The following is a 21,885-nucleotide window of genomic DNA, read 5'->3' on the forward strand; positions in this document are numbered from 1 at the left end:
CTTAATAACAAAACCGCAAATGAAGATATTTAGCCAGAAAGGACAGCATTAGAACGCTCTTCTGATCTCTGAAGTGATCATGATTATTAATATCTTCGTGACACTAAAGACTAAATGATGCAGCCTATTCATCGAGGGTACAATGAAAGTGGAGTTGAAAGTATCCTCCTGTTAAGCAACTGTAGCCTACGCGAAAGCGCGCGCCGGGTTTCAAATTCCCCTTTAACTTTACCGCTCTCAGTGGTCCGACCCTGCATACACCAATGACCACAGCTTCTACAATCTATATTCAGACAAAAGATAGATAGATGAGTAGATAGATAGATAAGATAGATAGATAGATATAGATATATAGATGGATTGATGATTGATATACTTTCACAGCCATAAAGTGAGTTGACAATGCGGAAATCTACTGCCCCAGGCACAACCGCAGGTCCTAGTTTAGGTTAAAATAAACCTCGAAAAAAAATTGCAAATAAAAACCACAGATTAAACTTATCCTTCTAGTTATTTCTAAGAGTAGTGTGACAACATAGTGTACTTGTCTTCAATTCTATTTTTATCGAGGAGGCCTGATATAAATAATTACAGAGGAACTTTGAAAAAAGAACTAGGGAGTACACTGATTCATATAGATCAGTTGTAGCATTACTATAACTTGTAATAAAACAGTAAGATTGTGGCAAAAGTAACGGGCTATTCGGTTTTAGAGGATTAGCTCACATAGTTCTTGGAATATTATAGATTAATATTCTGGTGAAGTGCTTATGCATTAAGTCATAAGGGTTTTTGAGGATAAACAAGTGGTGGCGCGCGGCCCCTGCAGTTACCAATGTTTTTGTGTGGGCTATTGTTATTTGTCGTTCTGCATGTGTATTGCGTGCCGCCATGCGGAACGTTTTGAGAGTAACTAGCGAACTGAACTACAATTCCCTTTTTATTTGCATTGGGAGGCGCGGTCCTGACAGGAACGCCTTTCTAATCGTTGATTGAGGCACGCCGCGAGAATATCTCCACCCATCAGAGCTTTTTTGTAGAACACTATTGCTACTGTGGTAACTGTCAAGCAATTGTAACTCGAGCCGCTGTGCAAAGGACCTGAAATTCGACGAGGAAGAGCCAGAAGCGCAAAAAAGGTCTCAATTCAACGGCAGTGGGGACGAATACAGGAGAATGTGAATTTAGTAAGTATTTTTTATTCTGAATATATTTCCCCATTTCTTTTTAAAAATAGAACGCGCTTATTAATACGGACCCATACATGTGACTTTATTGTTGTGTGTAACCTTGAGGGCGATATTCTTGTTGACTAATAACAGAACTTGAGAACGTCATTCAACGGTTTTTTTAGAAGTGTCTACTGTATAATATCATGCCCAGTGTTTCTTTGGTAAAATGACCAGGGTTTTGTAGTTAAAAAACTGTTAAGAATTTTTTTGTCCCTTACATTTGAAAATGTGCAGGTTTCTTCTGTTTAAACAACTTTTGTTTGGTAAAGCATTCAGCACAATTATAATACACATCATTCGTATAATGCCTGCTAAGACATGCTCTTGCAAGTATGTTTATACTAGCAGGAAAATATGGAACATTTTCGGTGGGATTTGCAGAATTCATTTGCCAGCTTGAAGCAGAGATGATTGGTTTTAGGATTATTTTAGCTGTATTAATAATTGGCACACACACATTTTTGTCTTATGCATGGCTCAGTCATTCAGGTGTAGTAACTGAAGAATAGTAGAACTGTTACAGTGATGGATATGAGAGATGCTGCGGGAAGGTGGGATGCTCTGGGCAGTCGAGACTCGAGCTCCAGACACGCAGCGATGGAGCTCATTCACCAGGAGGTAATGAAGAGAATAGAGAACCATGGGGCGATACCGGACCCGCAGTCCTCCTCTCCCCCAGCCAGTGATGACAGTCTGTCCAGTGATCTCACCGCTTCTCTGGCTCATGTCCTGATGCTCTCCAAACGGTGCCCTTATGAAAGACATCAGGAAGAAATGCACGTGTTTGCTCCAGAAGGTTCAGGTCGGTACTTTAATAATTTATTGAGTTAATGTAAAGATGTTGATTGTATGTTCAACAATTTCTGTATGTGATCTATGTGTCTTTAAAAAAAAGAAAACATCCTTGCAAATAATATGTTGGTGTATAATTTATGTTTGGTATAACATTTATGCAGACCAAGCCCCATGCATTTGTATATATGTTATAGCCTATTGGTGGAAAGATATAAATTTCTTTACATCCATGAATTTTCCACAAAATTTTTTAAAATGATAAACGTTAACTAGAAGAATAATTAAATATTTCATATACATTTTTTTTTAATATTATTTAATTATAATTATTTTAGCTTCAGTTCAGTTTTGCTTCAAAAGACATATCAGTGATTTTTTTTTAAATAACAGAGTTCCCAGGAACTGTGAAGTGTGTTTTTCCAGGCTTAAATTGTCTTGGAACTTTTTGATAGTCAATATATTTTTCTATTTATGCTCAGTTTTAAGTATTTTTGCCTGGGATAGTTACTTGTTGTTTAGTGGGATATCTATAAAATGCTTTTTTTTTTTTTTATCCGAATCCATTCATCTCATACAACTGGGAAATCACAGAAAAGTCATTAAAATTGGTCAGAAACTGTGGGAATCCTTGAAGGGCCATTTATTCTTAAAAGGCAATTTGCAAGTAATAAATAAGTTGGATTTTTGGTTTTGGCTCTGCCATTAAAAATGTTCTCCTGGGATCCCATGTTATTTTCATTCAATTTCAAACCATACTAATATTATATATGCCAGAAACTTATAAGTGAAAACTGAGAGAAAATATAAGAAGAATATTTTGAGACTGCAGATAGACAATTTATGATAAGGTGAAAGTGTAGCAGTTATTATGTTTTTTGGTGTACACAAGCATGTGTTTGTTTATGTGGGATTACATGTACGCCACATCTTAAAATAGCTCTACCCGGCTTGAGGAAGCTAGGGGACTGGGTCATTTATTACAGTATTTGAGGCTTTTTGTGTCTCAGAGTTCACTGGAGGAGTCAGAGAGGATCAGGGGCCTCTCCTTAGTCACAGATACTGTTTAAAGGTTTACCAGAACATCTAAATCTATTTGGTCCATGTCTGTACATGTGATTGGCCATTATTTTCCCTGTGATGCTAAAGTGTTGAGTATATTATTTTTCCAAAGGTTTACCATCATAGAGTCAGAGACGAAGCTTTAGATGTCAGAATATTAACATGTACTTGTTGAAGATTGCTTTGTTAGTGTTATTTTTTTGGATCAGCAACTTGATAATTAACACAGATGTGTGATTAATTAACGCAAAATGTCACATTACTAAGAATATGCAAAGACACAAGACACGTTCACAAATAGTTTTAGATCATATACACATATATATATATATATATATATATATATGTGTGTGTGTGTGTGTGTGTGTGTGTGTGTGTGTGTGGTGTGTGTGTGATATTTTCCCATTCTATTTATACGAAGCCCTCTCTGCATAAATAAGTTTTTGTTTTGTGTTGTTAGATGACAGGATGTTCCTCCCTTGTTTTGTGTTGACCTTTTAACCCTTTCTGCTTACTGTATCAGTGGTAAGCCGTCTGCTCTAATATCTGGAATTAGGGGATTCAAGGGGCTATGACAAAATGAGGCCACAGCAGCAGAGAAAAAAATAAAATTGACCTTTGATCCAGAGAGCACCACACAGATGCTGGCAGGCATAGACAAACTCAGGATGTGACCTCAGAAAGCAGTAATCCAAGAATAAAATGATTACTGATATACTACAGCATTGTTTTGCCATTGTGGTTGGGTGCAGCCCACTTGCTTTGATACCACACTTACAGGATGTGTCCTCTGGTTGTGCATCCCACCTGAATGAGTTGCACCTGAATGGGCATTGTTCATTGTGAGTGTGTTTATGTGTGTGTGCGCACTAATACATGTTTCTGCAGTGATAAGCCCTGAGAAGCTGTGGATAGAGAGAGAGATCTAGGTCAGTGTCAGTCCACTGGTCTGAAAGGAGTTTTAGAAATGATGTAAGATGCCCATATTTCCTAAGGCCCGTATTTTTGTTCGTTATGGCTCATAGTGTCATATTTCTCATTTGCAGGTGGTGCTAGCTGTCTGTGAATTAAAAATTCTTACTTAACTTTGCAAATGATATACACAAATATGATTTGATGAATAATACTGATATTTATGTTCCCATATTACTTATTTTGATTATTATAAGGGCATTTTCGGTCCAAGCAAAGGTGTTTTTCCCCTAAATATGAGCTTTCAAGACACCAGGCTTCCTAGAATAATGTTACAGTACAGTGCTGAAAATTTTCAATATAAGAAGTAAGATATGTTTCAGAAAGCTGTAGAGGACTGTATTTGTTGCCCACCCAGGCTTGAAAATGATTCCTTCCCTCAGGTCTTAAATTAGCTGTGGGCCTTGTGAGGGTCATGCGGATTGGATGTGAGTTTGCGTGTGTATGCGCAACGAGCGTGTGCGTGTGTGTGTTTGTTATGTGTATGAAAGCTGGGTGTCACCATGGTACTTGGCACCAGTTTAGTGAGCTGGGTGCTAGTAATGTTAAGTCTACATGTCTGCAGTCTTAGTGGTGGTGATTTTCTAATGCAAAATTACTTAATCCGCTATTGCATGCATTAAAGCAATGTTAAAATATTTAATTCAGTTTTCTTGCATAAAATAGGCCTCATTAATAAAACAATTTTAACCATTTCAAAGTCTCAATCTTATTTGATCAAAAATACAGTAATAAGGCAATATAATGAAATATTAACATTTAAAATAAATTGTTTTCTATTTTTACATGTAATTTTTCCTGTGATGGCAAAGCTACATTTTCAGGAGCCATTACTCCAGTCTTCAGTATCACATGATCCTTCAGAATTCATTTTAATATGGTGATTTGGTGCTTAAGATTCTTTTTTTTCTTCAGGTTTCTTTTATGAAAATAGCTTTTCACATGGCAATTATTTCCCCTTAACAGTATACTATGCCTAAAATAACCCAAAACATAGCCATCAGGATGTAGTGCGACCAAAAAGAGCCTTTTATTATAAGTCTTCTCTTCATTATTAACAATTTTATTGCCATTTTGTATGCACTGAAGATGAAAATGTGATTGCAGACTGATGAAAATGGGTTTGTCACCCTAAGGCAGCATTGTGCAATAGAGGGTTAAGCAAGCAAAAAAGAAAAGGATAAACAGACACTTTATTTATACTTCACCTTAGAGAATATAAATGGAAAGCAATCTGCAGACTGTGTTTTTCTCCCCCATTTAAGGAAGGGGGTCACAGGTAACATGACAGCATGGAGTTCTGTAGCACAACAACCCCAGGATTGGGGAGGGGGACTTGTTTGTGGTAACTGCCCTGAGGGGAGCGGGAAATTCTTAGAAACCTCTCTCAACTCTAGGAATTGAGGAATGGTACTGCCCTAGAGGAATGGTGCCTATTTGGATGTGAAAAATGGCCTTGTTCCAAAAAAACAAGTCTTTGGATAGAAAATGGAACGAAATACATACACTCCCCCAAATACTCAGTACACAACATAACACCACACAGTTAGCACTTTGGCTTCTAAGATGGTGTGTGTAATGCATATGTGACATTTTCTTTCCCCTGCTGGTTCGGTCTGAGAGTGTTATGAGCGTTGTTAATGCTTTTATGAGTGTGCTGTTAATGCCACTTCTTCTGATCTGCACAAACACCTCATGAAATAAGTAGGATGAGGAAAAGCGGTGCAGATGAAATACAGAATCTGCTGTTGACAGAATTACAAATGTGAAAGTTGAAGACATTCTAGCAGAAAGATGAGGACGAAGCAAGTGAGCCCAATTTTTTAGAGTGTTGGATGTTATGCTGTGTACAAGGATCAGATTACAGCCCATCTGTTGTTGATTAATATGAATGAATGCATGTAACGCTGTGCACATGGATCTATACAGGGATTTGATTTGGGAAAAAATTGTAAACTTTTACATGTTATAGTTAGTTTTGGAATCGACATAGCAGATCAAGTCCCAGTGGTCAGGGAGGAGACCTATTTTTTTTAGATTACGTCAAATGTGTGCAGCGGTATTGACCTTTTACTCAAAATGGCATTGAAATCATGTCATAAATGTTATATAAAAGCTGTGTTTGGCCACTGGACACCGTGACAATACTGTGGTGATTTGGTGAGTTACCACAAAACCAAGTTTTTCCCATAGTGTAAAATTACGAACACCAGAGGGTGCCATTACCTCATAATAAAACCACTTACTGACTTGCCTTCCTTAAGCTTGATACAGCGGAAATTTCCACCACTTGACCTAAATGCTTGCAGAACTGTTTTATTTCTTTACTCCTTGTCTCAAGAAAACAAATAGGATTAGATTGCTAAATGTATGTCTACAATAACATTATATCCAAATACCAGTTGCTCAGCTGGCAGACCCATTACATTGAAGCAAAATTACATCACAACAATGTTTATTGGCATGATCTTCACTAACAACTATACTGAACTGTGATGTCAAAGGCAAGGAAACAAATATCAACTTAATGCTTTTAAGATCCCTCCAAACAAGGATTGGCTATTGGTAAAACATCTACTGAATTATAATTTACTATGCTTGCAGATGCTATTTATTTCGAATGCACAGCTAATTTTGAATTGCTGGATGATTTATTTGCAACATCAATCAGCAAGGTCTGTGCTATCCAGCCAAAACTTTATCCCCTTGGGATAAATAAGTGAAACATGTATGTCAGTGTGTCATAAGTATAAAGATTGGAATGCTTAGTTTAGATTTTTTTTTTGTACTGTAAATGTTAAATATGGAGCTCATAGATATTGTGTTTGTGTGTGTGTGTGTGTGTGTGTGTGTGTGTGTGTGTGTGTGTGTGTGTGTGTGTGTGTGTGTGTGTTTCAAGAGAGTGGTTTGGAAGAGAAAACCAACATTTTAATCAAGCACATCATGGACAAGTTACTGGACACTTTTTTTTTGTTGTGAGACAGTACTTTCCCATGATAGCCATCTATCCATAAAACCACAAATGAAGCATTTCCTATGTTCTGTGAAGTGCATGTTAAACCCAGGCAGCTGTATTTTAGTTTATATTGGTGTAAGCACTACTGACATCTCAATGCTTTTCAATGAATCTTTCACATTTAAGGTGTTCTTTGTGTTTCTATGAGAGTAACTGATTCAGTTTATTGAAATAAACATCTGCTTTCATTCTTTAGACATAAATCCATTTTGGTGTAACCTTGAAGTTGGAGACTGACATTTTGATACATCATCACTTGTGTCAGATGATCACAAAACCTGATGGAACAAACAACCTTGAGAAGTTTCCATCTTCGATTATGGCCACATCCGGGGCACCAGAAGTGGGGGTGATAAGTTGATTTTATATGCTGTATTTTTGCAAATAAAAAAGATAAAATGCAACGTGAGCCACAGCCACATGTGCCACAGAACCCACGTGTAACCAGACCCAAAGAGGAAGTGGTATTATTTTTTGTGTGTGTGTGTTGTTATAGAGCATAAGAATGTCATAGGTTAAAAAAAAAAACGGAAATTCGAGGGATGTGAAATAGAGAACAGAAATAGACTGAGTTGTCAGGCGAAGTAGAAGAAGAAATCTGTTTAGAGATTGGATGGTCTGGTGACTGTGGGATACTTTGAGTCAAAACCTAAAAATATTAAAATTGACCATTAACCGTTATTGCATCACACTATCCATGTGCATTCTCTCCATAGCATCACATTTTGATATTCTAAAGTAACATCTGCTTTGATCCCAGTATTTGAGCTTTATGGAAGCCATTTTCATTTCCTGTGTAATTTTATTTTCATTGGAAAACTACAGAAAAAGAAAATGGCAGGTGTAGGATGGAAAACCCTCTTCATTGTAATAAAGCCCCCCCTATATATGTGTGTCATTTTCCACTGGATTGGCAGAAACGATTTTCTGCAGCCATTGTGAAGTCACATTTTGCAGTAAACACTATGTTCTAAAGTTTTGACAGAAGCATGACGCACAATCCTTGGCCAACATGGGTGAAAGAGCGTGCCTCTTGAGGAATGCTGAGATTACATTTCTGTGTTTACATTGTGCATTGGGATTGAATCTCTGGTTAATGCAACAGTGGAACAGGTCTTTCATGCTTATAGAGTCAATTCACGTCATTCATCCTTGCAAGTAGCATCTTCTTCTTTGTTGTGATTTGATGCCGGTCTCAGTGTTTAAGCATCTCAGCAGGTCTTCTGAAAGAAACCTGTGGAAAGCTTGGAAAGCTTTCTTTGATGGTTATATCACTCTTAGCCTTTTGCTGGTACAAAGTGTACATAAATTGGAACCCAAACAGCTTGGCATGCCTGCAAGCAACAGATCACTGTGATGTCTGAGGCAGTGAGAAGTTGAAAAATGAGAAAAATGAAAGTCAACAAAGATGAAAAGACAAACTCATTCATAAGTAAACTTTGAGAGGTGGAACATTTAAAAGTTGAATAAAAGGAGTGAGAGATGACTCACATCTAGAGAGAGATAGGGAGAGTGAGGAGTGAAGAACAGGAAGAACAGAAAACAGGGCTATCAATTTCGTAACCTGAATGTTAGCCATGTTTATGTCTCCCTCTAGACCCTTGGCATTTTTCCGCCTCTCTGATCAAGCTCACATAGTGCTGGTACTTTGGTACAATGCTCATACTTAAAAATGTAATGATAACGGTCTTTCTGTTATATCTGTTGTAACTAAATACATTAGGTGGAATAATTAACAAGATTAAAAATACTTTTAGAATACATTTAGTTTATTTTAATGTAATTAAATTTTGAATTTTATTAATAATGAGTGTGTGTGTGTGTGTTATATATATATATATATATATATATATATATTAAGTTTAAATATTAAATATTTAAATATTCCTTGGATTTTTTTACTTTTTATAACTGTGTTTTAAGAAGCACATTTAATTTGTCAATAATTTATATAATTTATTAACTTTTTGTTATTAGTAATTGAAAATATAAATATATATAAATTTACTGTTATTATTATATTAAAGTTAAATAGTGCTTTTTTTTTTTAGGTGTTGGTAGATCACGTCAAACTCTGCTCCTGGAGGGCCACTGTCCTGTAGAGTGTAGCTCCATCCAGTTCCGAAACAACACCTGCGTAAAAGTTTCTAGTAATCCTGAGACCTTGATTAGTGATGATTCAAGTGTGTTTAATTAGGGTTGGAGAGCTAAACTCTACACTACACTGGCCCCTCCAGGGACTGATTTTGATACCCCTGGTATAGACAGTGAAATATTTTTGTATGTCCATGCTTTGTTTTGACCAACATTTGATTGTAGAATGATCACAGAGCTTTTCCCAAGCTAATCAACATAATCAAAGTGTCACTCTCATCTGAGTTTCCTTACCTTCACAGCAACCTATCTGAGCCACAGAAATAAACAACTGACAGGCCTGCACAGGTTCAAGCATACAAAAAAAACCTAATATGGCATTTTGAATGCTGTGCTTGGCGAGGTATGGCTTGATTGCTCTGCCAAGCGGATGGCTCTTAGGACAGGTTTGAATAAGTGACCCACCTCTAACCCTGATTTAGCAACACGTGTGCCGGAGCTGGTGCTGAGTCATTCGATAACACATTGCACACATTTAGGGAAGAGTGTAACAAAACAATTGCGCGATATTCGTCTCTCTCATGAACGGCAGTCTGGTTTTCTTGTTAGTGTGTCTGTGTGTGTGCGTGCTGTTTTGTGTTTTTCAGGCAGACAAAACCCCTTTGAAGACAGCAGTCCTGACATTATTGGTATGTCTGGATATGCTTGTATTTTTAGTTGAGGTTTTCCACAGCAGTGTCACCTGCCACCGTCTTCTCTGTCTGGACGTGGGCAGTGTGGTCAGCTGTCTGACAGTCTTAAGATTTTCATGTGACATTATTTTTTTATACAGTATTTATTTAAACAACTGAAGGTTAATATCAACCCCAAAGCCACACAGTGGGCCTTATGTGCATTGTTTTCAGTTAGTAGCTGTTGCTAAAAGATATTGCGATTTTATTTTTATTTCAAAAGGAATCTTTTTTTCCACACATTTTTTCCAGTTATTTGAGAAAACACATAAACTAGCTCTTTAATATAAATCAGTGTAAAGAAAGACACAAGAGCCTGCTAGGAGCCAAATGTGTTAGCAAATAGCTTGACTGATAAATTTGTCAGCTATGGACTGTGTTATGCAATGGCCCTAGTTGAATATGTTGCAGTATGATATGCATCCAAGACTGTTAGCTTGCTTCTGACGATCATAGACTTCATAACTTGGACCATTACCTTATGTGAACTCATTGGATCATGTGTGTGGGACAGTTTTAGATGCACACGTTATAATGTTCTTGTTTTAGAGCTTGAACTAGAACGATCTTGATGTCTAGAATGACCTTACAACAGATACACAAGATTTGTGACATGGTTTAAATTGTGGCATGTCAAAACTATCGTAAAACTAAATATTAATTAAACCCTAATTATTTCCCCCAACTTTATTTGAAATAAAACCATTTGGTTTACAAATATTTGTAGGGTTGAATTTGATGTTACATAAGTAACTATAGGCCTACCATCAAAACCAGGTTGTGTTGTTCTCTGGTGTATGGATATGTAGTTAACTGTAGTTCTCTAACCATACACTACTGTTCACATGTTTGGAGTCAGTAAATTTTTTTTTTTTTGAAGCAATTAACAATGGATGCAAGGATGCATTAAATTGATCAAAGATGACAGTAAAGACATTAAAATGTCTAAAAGAGATTTATTAAAATAGGAAATAGTTTTTTAACTGTAATATTTCACAGTATTACTTTTAGTTTTTAGTTTTTCATCAAATAATCACAGTGTTGGTTAGCAATATTATTATAATAGACATAATACATATAATAAAAACTGACTGTTGTCCCTGGCAACCTATCTTTTACATATAGCTGTGCCAATTTAATGTCTCTCTTATCACTTCACGTTCTCTCCGTATCAGGGGCTGATCATCCTGTCTGAGTTTATTTTGTGTAAATGACCGACTGACTTTATAGCTGGATTGAATTAACACTGAGTGTGTATGTGTGTTTTAACTCCATCAGTAGCGCTAATGGCCAGGTGTTATTGCTTCTGTTCAGTACAGATAGTGCTTTCAGTTGGAGTTATGGGCTAGCCCCACCCTCCGACCAGCTTACTTAATAACTGTCATCAGTATGTGTAAGTGGGGGCAGTGGGGTTCTGAATACCTTCCAATATGGGAGTCTATTTATGCCAGATCCTGACCTCTGCTTCATTAGAATAATAAATCAGTAGAGAGGGAGAGCGGGAGAATGATAAAGAGAGAGGGAGATGATAAAAGAAAGAGAAGGGGTACAATGATAAACAAGTAGCAATGTCACTCATAGACGCTGGCTCCACCCCCACTGCTCTGTTATTGGTTGAGATGAACAGCATGAGCGCACCATGATTGGCTGAGAGGATACACACCTCCAGAATCCTAGAATGTGTTTGTGTCCTGTGTAAAAAAGAACATTGCTAACTGAAAAAAAGAGAGAGTGAGACAGAAGCATGTAGAAGATGGAAAGGGGGCTTGAAAAAGGGGGTGTCGACCATATGGTTGAATATGTCCCAGAAATTTCTACGAAAACGGAGAACTGTTTGTTTTCTGTGATGCCTGGGAGACAAAAGGAGTTGACCCACATTAGACCGCTGATTCTCCTGCATCCTTAGCTACTCCCTTTATTGCCCCTGTTTAGGCATTCCTGGAATCATATCCCAAGTAGCTCCCATCTGCCAATTTTTTTTTTCTGCACTTAGAAAAAACCCACCATACTAACAAAACATGCATTCATGGTACATCTACTTTTGATTAAGGTATTTCATCATGAGGGAGTCAGACTTTTTGAGAGAAGTTTTATTTCAGTGTCATTCTTGTTTTTCTTCCCATTGGATGTCAATTTACCTAACTTGATTAGCTAATGCATTCAGTTTAATAAAGCCAATTGACCGTTCTAGTAAACAGAGATGTTGAGTGTAGAAAATTTTAATGCATTAACAACAGGAAACTATCTGCATTGGAAGGCACGGGACCCTTCATTGTGAAAGAATCAAGACAAGCATACTTGTAGGTGTCTGTAACAGTGAGCAGTGCACATGTCTTTTTTGAAAATTGTGTTGTTTTTGAAGGCTTGATCTATTGCTGTGGTTGTGGCATGCCTTGCACTCTGTATGACCCTCTTTGTGACATTTTCTAGGTTGGTGCAAATGAGAAACAGGTCTGATACTTTGCATGGCTGCCATATTTTTGACTGATAAACATGACAAACGAGGAATACATAGAGTATTACTAGAGAAATACATGCTCAAAACAACTCAAGTATGACGTACGTCCAGTTCACTGAGATACTGTACATAATTGCGTGGTATTTGGAGGGATGCATGATATTAAAATTCAGGCTGATAAGAAAAAAAATATATATTTTTCCTGTTCTGACCAATAATCAATAAATGGTCTAAATTAAATATTATCTAGATATTGCTAAATTTAGAGAAATTGAGCTGTAATATTGACTAATAGGATACCAATATATCATGCATCCCTATACGTTTGTTAAATTATTATGCTTTAATGCCATAAGAAGGTATATTTAATTGGTGTCATTGTTTATTAGTATGTTAGCAGGGGAGTTTAACCAAGCAGAAGGCTAGAGCTGATATGCCACATTTATCGCAGACCATAGCCGAGTGTTTGGGATTGCTGTTATCTAACTGATAGGCCTAATCTTAGTCATTATATGTGCTAATAGGAACAAATAAAGAGGCCAGTCTGATCACGGGACAACAAATTCTGTGACTAAGCTAAATAGAGTTTTATATGCAAATAACGGTAGCAAAACCCAAAAGAGGAACATTTTTACACATTTCAAGCTGAGCGAGAGTCTGTGGCTTGTGAGGGCACATTTTGTACTGTCTGTTTGTCTTTGTTTGGTTAGCTGCTAGTCGTTTGGACATGCAATATGACGGTCTAGATTCACCTGCCACCTGTCAGCACACATTACACTGAAGACATTTAGTGGCTCGCAGTGTTTTGGAAGCTGCTTTGAAACTTCCCAAGTTACTCATAATTAAAAGCAGTTAAATTGCAAGTGAAATGTTTTTACAAAAGCTACTAACATAAAATAGCTAATCTATATATATATATATAATTAGTGTGTGTGTGTGTGTGTATATATATATATATATAAATATATATATATATATATATATATATATTTAAGCCTGACGCAGTTATTAATTTTATTTCCTGCCCCACATTGTTTAAAAAAGCAAATGCATTTGCACCCATTTGTGAGCCCATGGACATAATGGTCTGAAAACGAGAACGAAACCATTGACCAACCAAAACCTGGTCTAAAGTCAATGGCGCAGTATTTTTATTTTAAATAAACTATTATTTATCATGCACTAACAGATCTGTTTCCTTTCTTGAGAAGCCTTCAGTCTTTGCGCTTGCAAATTCCGCCATGTAAATAACGAATCCACCATGGCGCGAGCTCAACTGGATCTTAAAGGGAATGGAAGATGAGACTCTGATTGGTTTAATACGTTATACCCAAAACACACCCATTACTCTTTAAGAGAACCCTTTTAGACCATGCACCGGGCGCGATGACCGTTTATCCCGTCATTAAACTAGCAAAAGTGAAGTCGAAAAAAAAAACAATGGAAAAGCAGCGCAGTGTAATGTAAAACTGCATTGTGCGTGAACAGCCCCTAACACTGCATTAAAAGAGTGCAAACAATATCATCTTGTTGCAAGACTCATATGAACATTCCCTGGTGTGTAAGGCAAGTAGTAGTAAAGTCCAGAACAGGGTCAAGGACAGGTGTTAGTTACCCTTGAGTTATGAAATGAATCCGTGGCACTTTCTCCCCACACCCCAATTGATCTACCCCAATCTTGGCTTGTTTACCATCTCTCAGGGTGAAGCTGAAGGAGTTGAGCTGAGGGGAGGGGAGTTGGTCTACGTGTGTTGTGTGACACAATAGAGAGAACAGGGAGAGGGGGCTCACATTGTGAATGAGGTAGTGGAAGTGTTTTTGAGCGTGATTCTGATCTCAAATGCCTGTTCCAACACAATAGCCCCACCGTCTAGCTTTTAAAAGGGTAACTATAGGACAGGACGGACAGTGTCACAAACTTTTTGTCATAAAATGCCTCAAATAGTTAAATACAATGCACAAAGTTTTACAATTACATCATTCTGCTATTGCATAAAATGTTTTGGGAACTTGACATACAGTACATTTACACTTTTGCACCTATGGCTTCTAATGTTAGCAGACATTATAACTCTGTTGACACACACAAAGTTCCTCACATTCCCCTTCTCGTGTCAGTATGTGTTCTATGTGTGTTATCTCTGAATCCCCTCACCCCACCCCACCCCTCACATGTTTGTTGTAGCAACTCCGTGCTCATTCTCATACTTAAGTCAATCTGTTAAGTAGCTGTGGAGACAAACAGCTCTAGTTTAGCAACAGGATAGAGAGAGAGAGCAAGTAAAGGAATACTGTTTTCAGAAATGCCAAAGACTGTGATTAGACCTCATTAGGTCTAAAAGGCCCTGAGCCTCACAGCTGAATGCAAGCCTCTGTGTGTGTTGATATGTGAATGTTTGTGTGAGCGCTCGCTTCCCTTCCCCCCTTAAAATCAGCTCTATACTGTTTTTTAGGCCTACCTGTAAGTAGACATGTTTAGACATGTTTGGAACAGTTTTTTTGGGGGGGGGATTGTTACATTTTTGTTGTTTTTCTTCATGTTTTATCTATTTTTAGCAGTGACATTGAAAATACACTACCTTTTAAAGTTTGGGGTCAGTAGGATAAGGTTTATTGATATTAAAGTCTTTTATGCTCCCCAAGGCTGCATTTATTTGATCAAAACCACAGTAGTAATGTGAAACATTATTTCAATTTAATATGAATTTGTTTAATTTCAGTATGTTTTAAAATGCAAGTTATTCATTAAGAAATCGTTCTCATGTGCTAATTTGCTGCTCCAGAATCACTTCTTATTATTATCAATGTTGAGAACACAGCTGCTTATTATTTTTGGGGAAATCGTGATTTTTCAAGATTCTTTGATGAATAGTAAAGAAAAAATAGAATTTATTTGAAATAGCAATCTTTTTTTACATGTTTACATTTTTATAAATGTCTAAGTGTATAAATATAATACTTTTTTGTGAATTTTGTATTAATAGTAGCACTATTATTATTATTTGTTTTTTTTTGTTTTGTTGGGTCTGTTTTAGACTTTATATGGTTGATTGTGATTTATAACCTAAATTGGGAAATCCTTTATTATACTTTCAATATTTGTGCCTATACTCAATAAGCCCCAAAAAATCTTCAGTCAAGACAAGTCAAGACTACATTTAATGAGGTAATACTTCAGATACTTCAGACGTATACAAGATGCCCATGCTGTATTATATGACAATAATTTAATACAATACAAGCTTTACAGACAAAGCTGATCTATGAAGACAATGAGCTAATTATTAACAAACTAATACTTTGGATAAAACAAATATTTACACTGTATTCAAATATTTCTTTGTCAGTTAGTAATATTGTGAATTTTGAAGTTTGACCTATGACCTCTCACACATACATGCAGTGATTTAAGTTCTTGGACATACTGTTTGTTTCAGTGTGTGTGTGTGTGTGTGTGTGTGGATGGGTAGTATGTGTGTAGGTTTTGCTCCACTGGTGTAGAAGAGGCTCTGTGTTTCAGGGATTCTTTAGGTAGAACAGCATGTTCTGTTTTTATTTTTTTTTCTTCTTTTTTTTTTATAAAACAGGAAGTTTGTGTACTTAAGTGTCTGAGAGTGTTAGGGGTGTCTGGATCACTTGTTTTGTCCAAGATGCATGAATAAGCTGTTCGTAACTTTTTCAGTAGTTTCTGGCTTGGTTTGATGTGTGTTTTGAACTTTTTCCAATAGACTTGTATGTTTCTTCATCCTTAGAATCAATGAATTTTATACACCTATTTATTTTGAGTTTTTCTTATGGCTCAGCACATATCAAATATCTAGCAAATATCATGTCACTGTGGGTGTCTATAATTTTATGTTTTAGGTGAGATAAAGGTAGAGCTGTTGACAGTCAGTGAGCTTAATGTAACTGCGTCCTGTAGAAACAAGCAAGAAGTGTGTAACCCTGAACAGGAAGTGCAGAAAAGTGTGATGGGTCTCACAGGATGTCATGCTGCGAATCAGAGGCTGTCTTTACCTTTGGGGAAATTCCCCTGTACCCTGATATAGTCACACAAAAAAACACACCATATTTAGGGCAATTAGAGTCAAATGTAACATGGGAGATAACAGATAGATAGAACAAAATATGCACACACACTGTTAAAACCACACACAAGCTCACATGCACAATTTTCTCACGCTTTTAAAGGTAGTATCCTTATAATGCTGCATTAGATATACCACTTACCAAACAACACGTGTCATGCACCATCTGTGGCCTAACTGATATCAACCTTGTGGCACACAAATTGATACATAACACTGAATCTTAAGCAGATGGCAAAGTAAGTTACTGTATTTTTTTTTCTTCAGTATGACAACAAAAGTCATTATCTTGGTAAATAAGTCACTTTTGACATCCGTCAAAGAGATGTTATCTATTCTTCATGATGTACACAGATGGTCCAAAAATTACTCATGTAGGTTTTGTAACTAAATATTATGTTAAATTTAATATTAAGCTTAATAAAATGTTAAAGGGATAGTTCACTCAAAAATGAAAGTTTGTCATCATTTACTCACCCTCATGTCATTCCAAACCTGTATGAGTTTGTTTCTTATGTTAAATATAAAAGAAGATATTTTGAAGAATGCTGGTAATCAAACAGTTAATGGTCCTCATTGACTTCAATAGTATTTCTTTCTATACTATGGAAGTCACTGGGGACCAACAACTGTGTGGCCCTTAAAAATTCTGGGACGGCTTGAGGGTGAGCAAATGATGACAAAGTCTTCATTTTTGGCTGAACTATTCCTTTAATTTTACCTTGACTTTTTCAGAAGACAAGAAAGAAAGAAAAAAACATATCCTGGATAGTTTAAAACCACATGTAAGTTAATGTTTAACTCAACATTTATAATTATACAAAAGATTTGGATTTCAAGTAAATGCAGTTGTTTTGAACTTTCTATTCAAGTCACCTTTATTTATATAGCTCTTTTAACAACAGAGATTGTGTCCAAGCAACTTTACAGGATTAAATTGGAAAATATGCAAAATGACAATAGTAAACAATCAATTTTCAGTTAAAGCCAGTTCATCATTGAATTCAGTGATGTCATCATCCAGCTTTTAAACATTGTTTTAGTTTTTAATCAATGTACAACAGCATATCAGCCACCTCTATACACACAGATAGGCAGTGACAGAGAGATCATTGTTACTGAGGGTAGCTGGCTCTAGTCTTTCCTGTCAAAACACACAAATGCTGAGGTAGCAGAGATACAGGCTGAGAGCTGTGTGTGAATGCGTTTGCATGCAAGGGGAAAGAGTGAGTATGTGAGAGAGGTCCGGCAGGATAAAGGGAAGAGATCACCTCATACCCTGTGCCCCTAAACATCAGAGCTTCCTGTTCCCCAACACACCAACACATACACACACACACTCACACATTCTCACGCCCTTTATTACATCACAGCTCTTAAAACAAAAACTTTCCATTCCACACTCTTTAATTTTCTGCTTTAGCAGCCGTGGTCAGTCAAGGATATCATGAACTATTCAGTACTGTTGAGGTTTTGTGGCAGTGAAAAAGGCATAGACGTCTTCCCAGGTGCCTGAGTTATGACACTTTGCTGACAGTCACTTTTCGTCACTGTGCTCAATGTCCAGGTTGCACACCAGACCCTCACTCTTGCCCTTATGACATTCTGTCTGTCGGTGTGTGACGCCCACAGAGTGGTTATTTTTTGTGCTCTGACATTAAAGTGTGACATTCTGCATCCTGCAGTTTGCAAGTGGTGGTTGCATTCCTGCAAGCTGACGAGTCTACCTTTAATTTCTGAAATACCCAGTTAGCAGCTCCTTACATATTTTATATTCAGTGTGTCCTCCTTTTGCTCTAATCATAGCAGCACTTGAGCTACATTAACTCTACAAGTTTGTGTAAAACCTAATGATCATGTGATCTGGCATGATTTGAGAACGTTCCAAAGAGTATCTTCTGCTTCAGTGGAAGCAAGAACATCTGACCATCTGTACAAAGGGTCAGTATCATTCATTAAGATATTTAAAAAATATTTCAACATGTTTTCAGACTTTTTGAGCCCACTATAGCTGCTAAGTGCATGTGTGTTTGTGCACACTTGTGTGTGCACATGTTCTGTGGTATGTGCATCTGTGTGTGCGTGGCTGTTCCTGCATTGCTTGGTGTTTTATCTAATCTTGCCAAAGGGATTCCTCTTGCATTTACTGTAATGTTGCACATAAAGGGCTTTTGTGTAAGAAACTCACCGACAGGAACTCACCAAATTCAGTTAGATAGAGATCGGTGTTTTTCTGTTTTTAAGTCTGTCAGCATGATACTAAGAAAACAGGTCATCATGAACTACAGTGAACTACAGCCATTTTTTAATTGCTAAAAAGGAAAAATATTTTAGGGTTATAGTTACAGTTGAATAAAATACATAAAATAATTTATACAAATATATATATACACACATATAGAAAATAACATGATATGCACTCATTTACATGCTAAATAAATGTGTGTGTGTGTGTGTGTGTGTGTGTGTGTGTGTGTGTGTGTGTGTGTGTGTGTGTGTGTGGTGTGTGTGTGTGTGTGTGTGTGTGTTGTGTGTGTGTGTGTGTGTGTGTGTGTGATGGATTGGACTTAGGTGCTAAGTCGAACCTTTGCTGGGATACATTTTGGAATAGCTGATACTATGTTCATCTATCACTCTTACATGCGTACACATACACAATTATCTGATGGCTATAACTGTTATACAAATTAAACACACCTGCTCTCAAACTAACTATTCTCTACCCCTTTACCCACTGTCTCCAACAGCTGTACTTTAATAATTTTGAAAACAGTGGTTTGTCCAAAGTAAACAGATAACTAAAGAAAGAATTTATCTCTGTTCTCTCTCTCTCTCTCTCTCATACTTTCTCTCTCTCTCTCTCTCTCTCTCTCTCTCTCACACACACACACACACATACACATACACACACACACTTTTACCTAGATATCTAGACATACCACAGATTTTATTGTTTATATAAAAGTTATTTAATATTTAACTTTATTTAATGACCAAATGTACATTTGCCATTTAAGAGACGCTTTTACTTTGCAAGATGTAGAGTCAAGAGCTGAAGGGTGCGGTGTATCCGCTCTTATCAAAATGGACGCCGGTCTTCCTGTCTGTCACAGTTTCAGATCCTGTAAAGGGGCAATGTGAGGTCACTGCCTTACTTTTACATTCATTATCCAAGTTTTTTTTTTTTTATAAATTATTCAAAAAAACATTAATTATGACCATTTAAAATAACTTCTCTAATTTAAAAATCAAATACACATTAAAAACCAAAAAATGCTGAATTTATTTGATCAAAATGCAGTAAAAACAGTAATATTTGTTAAATATTATTACAGTTTAAAATAGCAGCTTTCTATTTTCATTTATTTAAAAAAAAAAAAAAATTCTGTAATGGCAAAGATTAATTTTTACCAGCCATTACTCCAGTCTTTAGTATGTGATGTTAATTGTTTCTCAGGGGGATGTAAGTTATTTTCACCATTTACATTGGATAGTCGTGATTAATGCCGTCCGAATACAGGATGTTGGTGTTTTTCTCTCTCCACCCACAAAAAAATCCCTGGCCGAATTACCTACTGCTTTTTTGACAAACATCAAGGTCGTGTGGTAATTTAATTGCCATCCAAATCCACATCTCTGAGTTAACGAGAAGAAATCGATTCAAATTTCAGTGTTTAAACTCTTTCTGACCACTCCCGAACATCGTACAGTAACTGTTGCTCTTCTGTGATTTGTATGCATATTTGTTACTGAAATGCTGGAAAAAAATTTTTTTACAAGAACAATACTTCATTACCGCTTGACCACAGCCAGTGGGAGCAGAAAGAGACGAAAAGCACATAAACATTCGAAATAGGTCTTTCTCCACTGTTAAAAGTTTGTAGGATCACAGAACTCGCTCCTCCACTGTGAATAAAATCACCATCCGTATCCATGAGTTTTATCACTGAGGTGCTATGTAAATGTATTTTTACAGACATCCATATAAGAAACAATTACCGTCCGAATCGGGCTTAACATGCTGATTTGGTGCGCAAGAAACATTTTTCATTAACATCAATGTTTATAACAGCTGTGTTGCTAATATCTTTGTGGTAACCATACTGTCACGGAACAGAAGAGGACAGGGCAAACACAACTGAATGCAGAGATCTTTATTTCTTTATTGACAGGTTCGGGTTATCAACAGCAAAGCGACTGGTAAGTATGGACCAGCATTTTGACAGGTAATGACTTTTTTCATAGTCTTGATTTTGTTTTGGGGGTGTACTAGAACATGCTCTCTTGCTTGGTGTTTCGAAAATGCATTATTTTTCACATAATTTACATTATAACAATACCTTTCTCCCCAGCCTGGCACAAACGGCTTGATTAGTTTCAGGTTTGATGAAGGCCCACCTTCAGAAAACCTAAATGTGATGTGATTGGTTAGCTGTCCCAGTGCGTTGTGATTGGTGAACAGCTTAGATGGTGTTTCAGTACTGCCCCGCCCCTTGCCAAAGCAGCAAGTTCCGTCTGCTCCGGTATATTGAGCATCTTGCTCAAGAATATTGAGCAAGAGGATCATGCAGAACCACGCACGGATATTGTAAGACATATTAGAGTGGTAATGTTGCTGTTTTTTTTTGTTGTAGTTTTTTTTTTGTTTTTTTTTTGCTAAATCACTTTTTAGATATGATTTCAACAACTACTTAAAAATAACTGCATTTACTATGTACAGATAAGTGCATATGTATTATGTTTACTGTTTTTTAATTCTAACATATAATAAAAAGAAATATATAAATAAAATATAACATGAATTGCACAGACTTGCACTCTACTTGTTATATATATATATATATATATATATATATATAATATATATATATATATATATATATATATATATATATATATATATATATATATATGCAAATTATTGCCAGCAGGAGGTGCTGTTGGAGTGGTAGAGATCAAGGTTTCCCCTGTAACGGCTGTACACAAAGCAGCGCTCCTCTCACAAATGCACATAAAACATGAAATGAAAATGACATCCAATTTTCTGAAGACAGTCGGTTTCTTTCAGAAATACAGTGATATAAAAACACCCGCACTCAATGTATGGGAAACACTGTAGTCTCATAATTGAAGTGTAAATTATGCAGATTACATCATTGTCCAGTATTGTACTCTAAGCAATTTATTACAAAAACGTTTTCGTAATTGTAACATACATATTTACAAGGTGCATGTGTAATAACTTGCGAAAACTTGATGCTACAGCAGCACTTCTTCGTTGTCGTCATGTCTGATGCACTCAACCAAGCGTTCTAACCACAACCTCACCCCTCCCAACTCCCCAACCATTTGAATTTCCGTAGGCGGGAATTATTTTAATGATATTCTGTTTGGCCGCTTTGTGACATCACAAAACCATGAAAACAACGCTGTAGTCCAA

The 21,885-nt window shown here is 36.6% G+C and overlaps 1 pseudogene; it reads left to right on the top strand.

Annotated features, from left to right (window-relative positions):
- The first annotated feature begins 1,752 nt into the window (after positions 1-1,752).
- LOC109071459 overlaps positions 1,753-21,885 on the top strand; it is a 41,589-nt pseudogene continuing 21,456 nt past the window's right edge.

Source organism: Cyprinus carpio, chromosome B20 (genome assembly GCF_018340385.1).
Source record: "Cyprinus carpio isolate SPL01 chromosome B20, ASM1834038v1, whole genome shotgun sequence".
Lineage (NCBI taxonomy): Eukaryota > Metazoa > Chordata > Actinopteri > Cypriniformes > Cyprinidae > Cyprinus > Cyprinus carpio.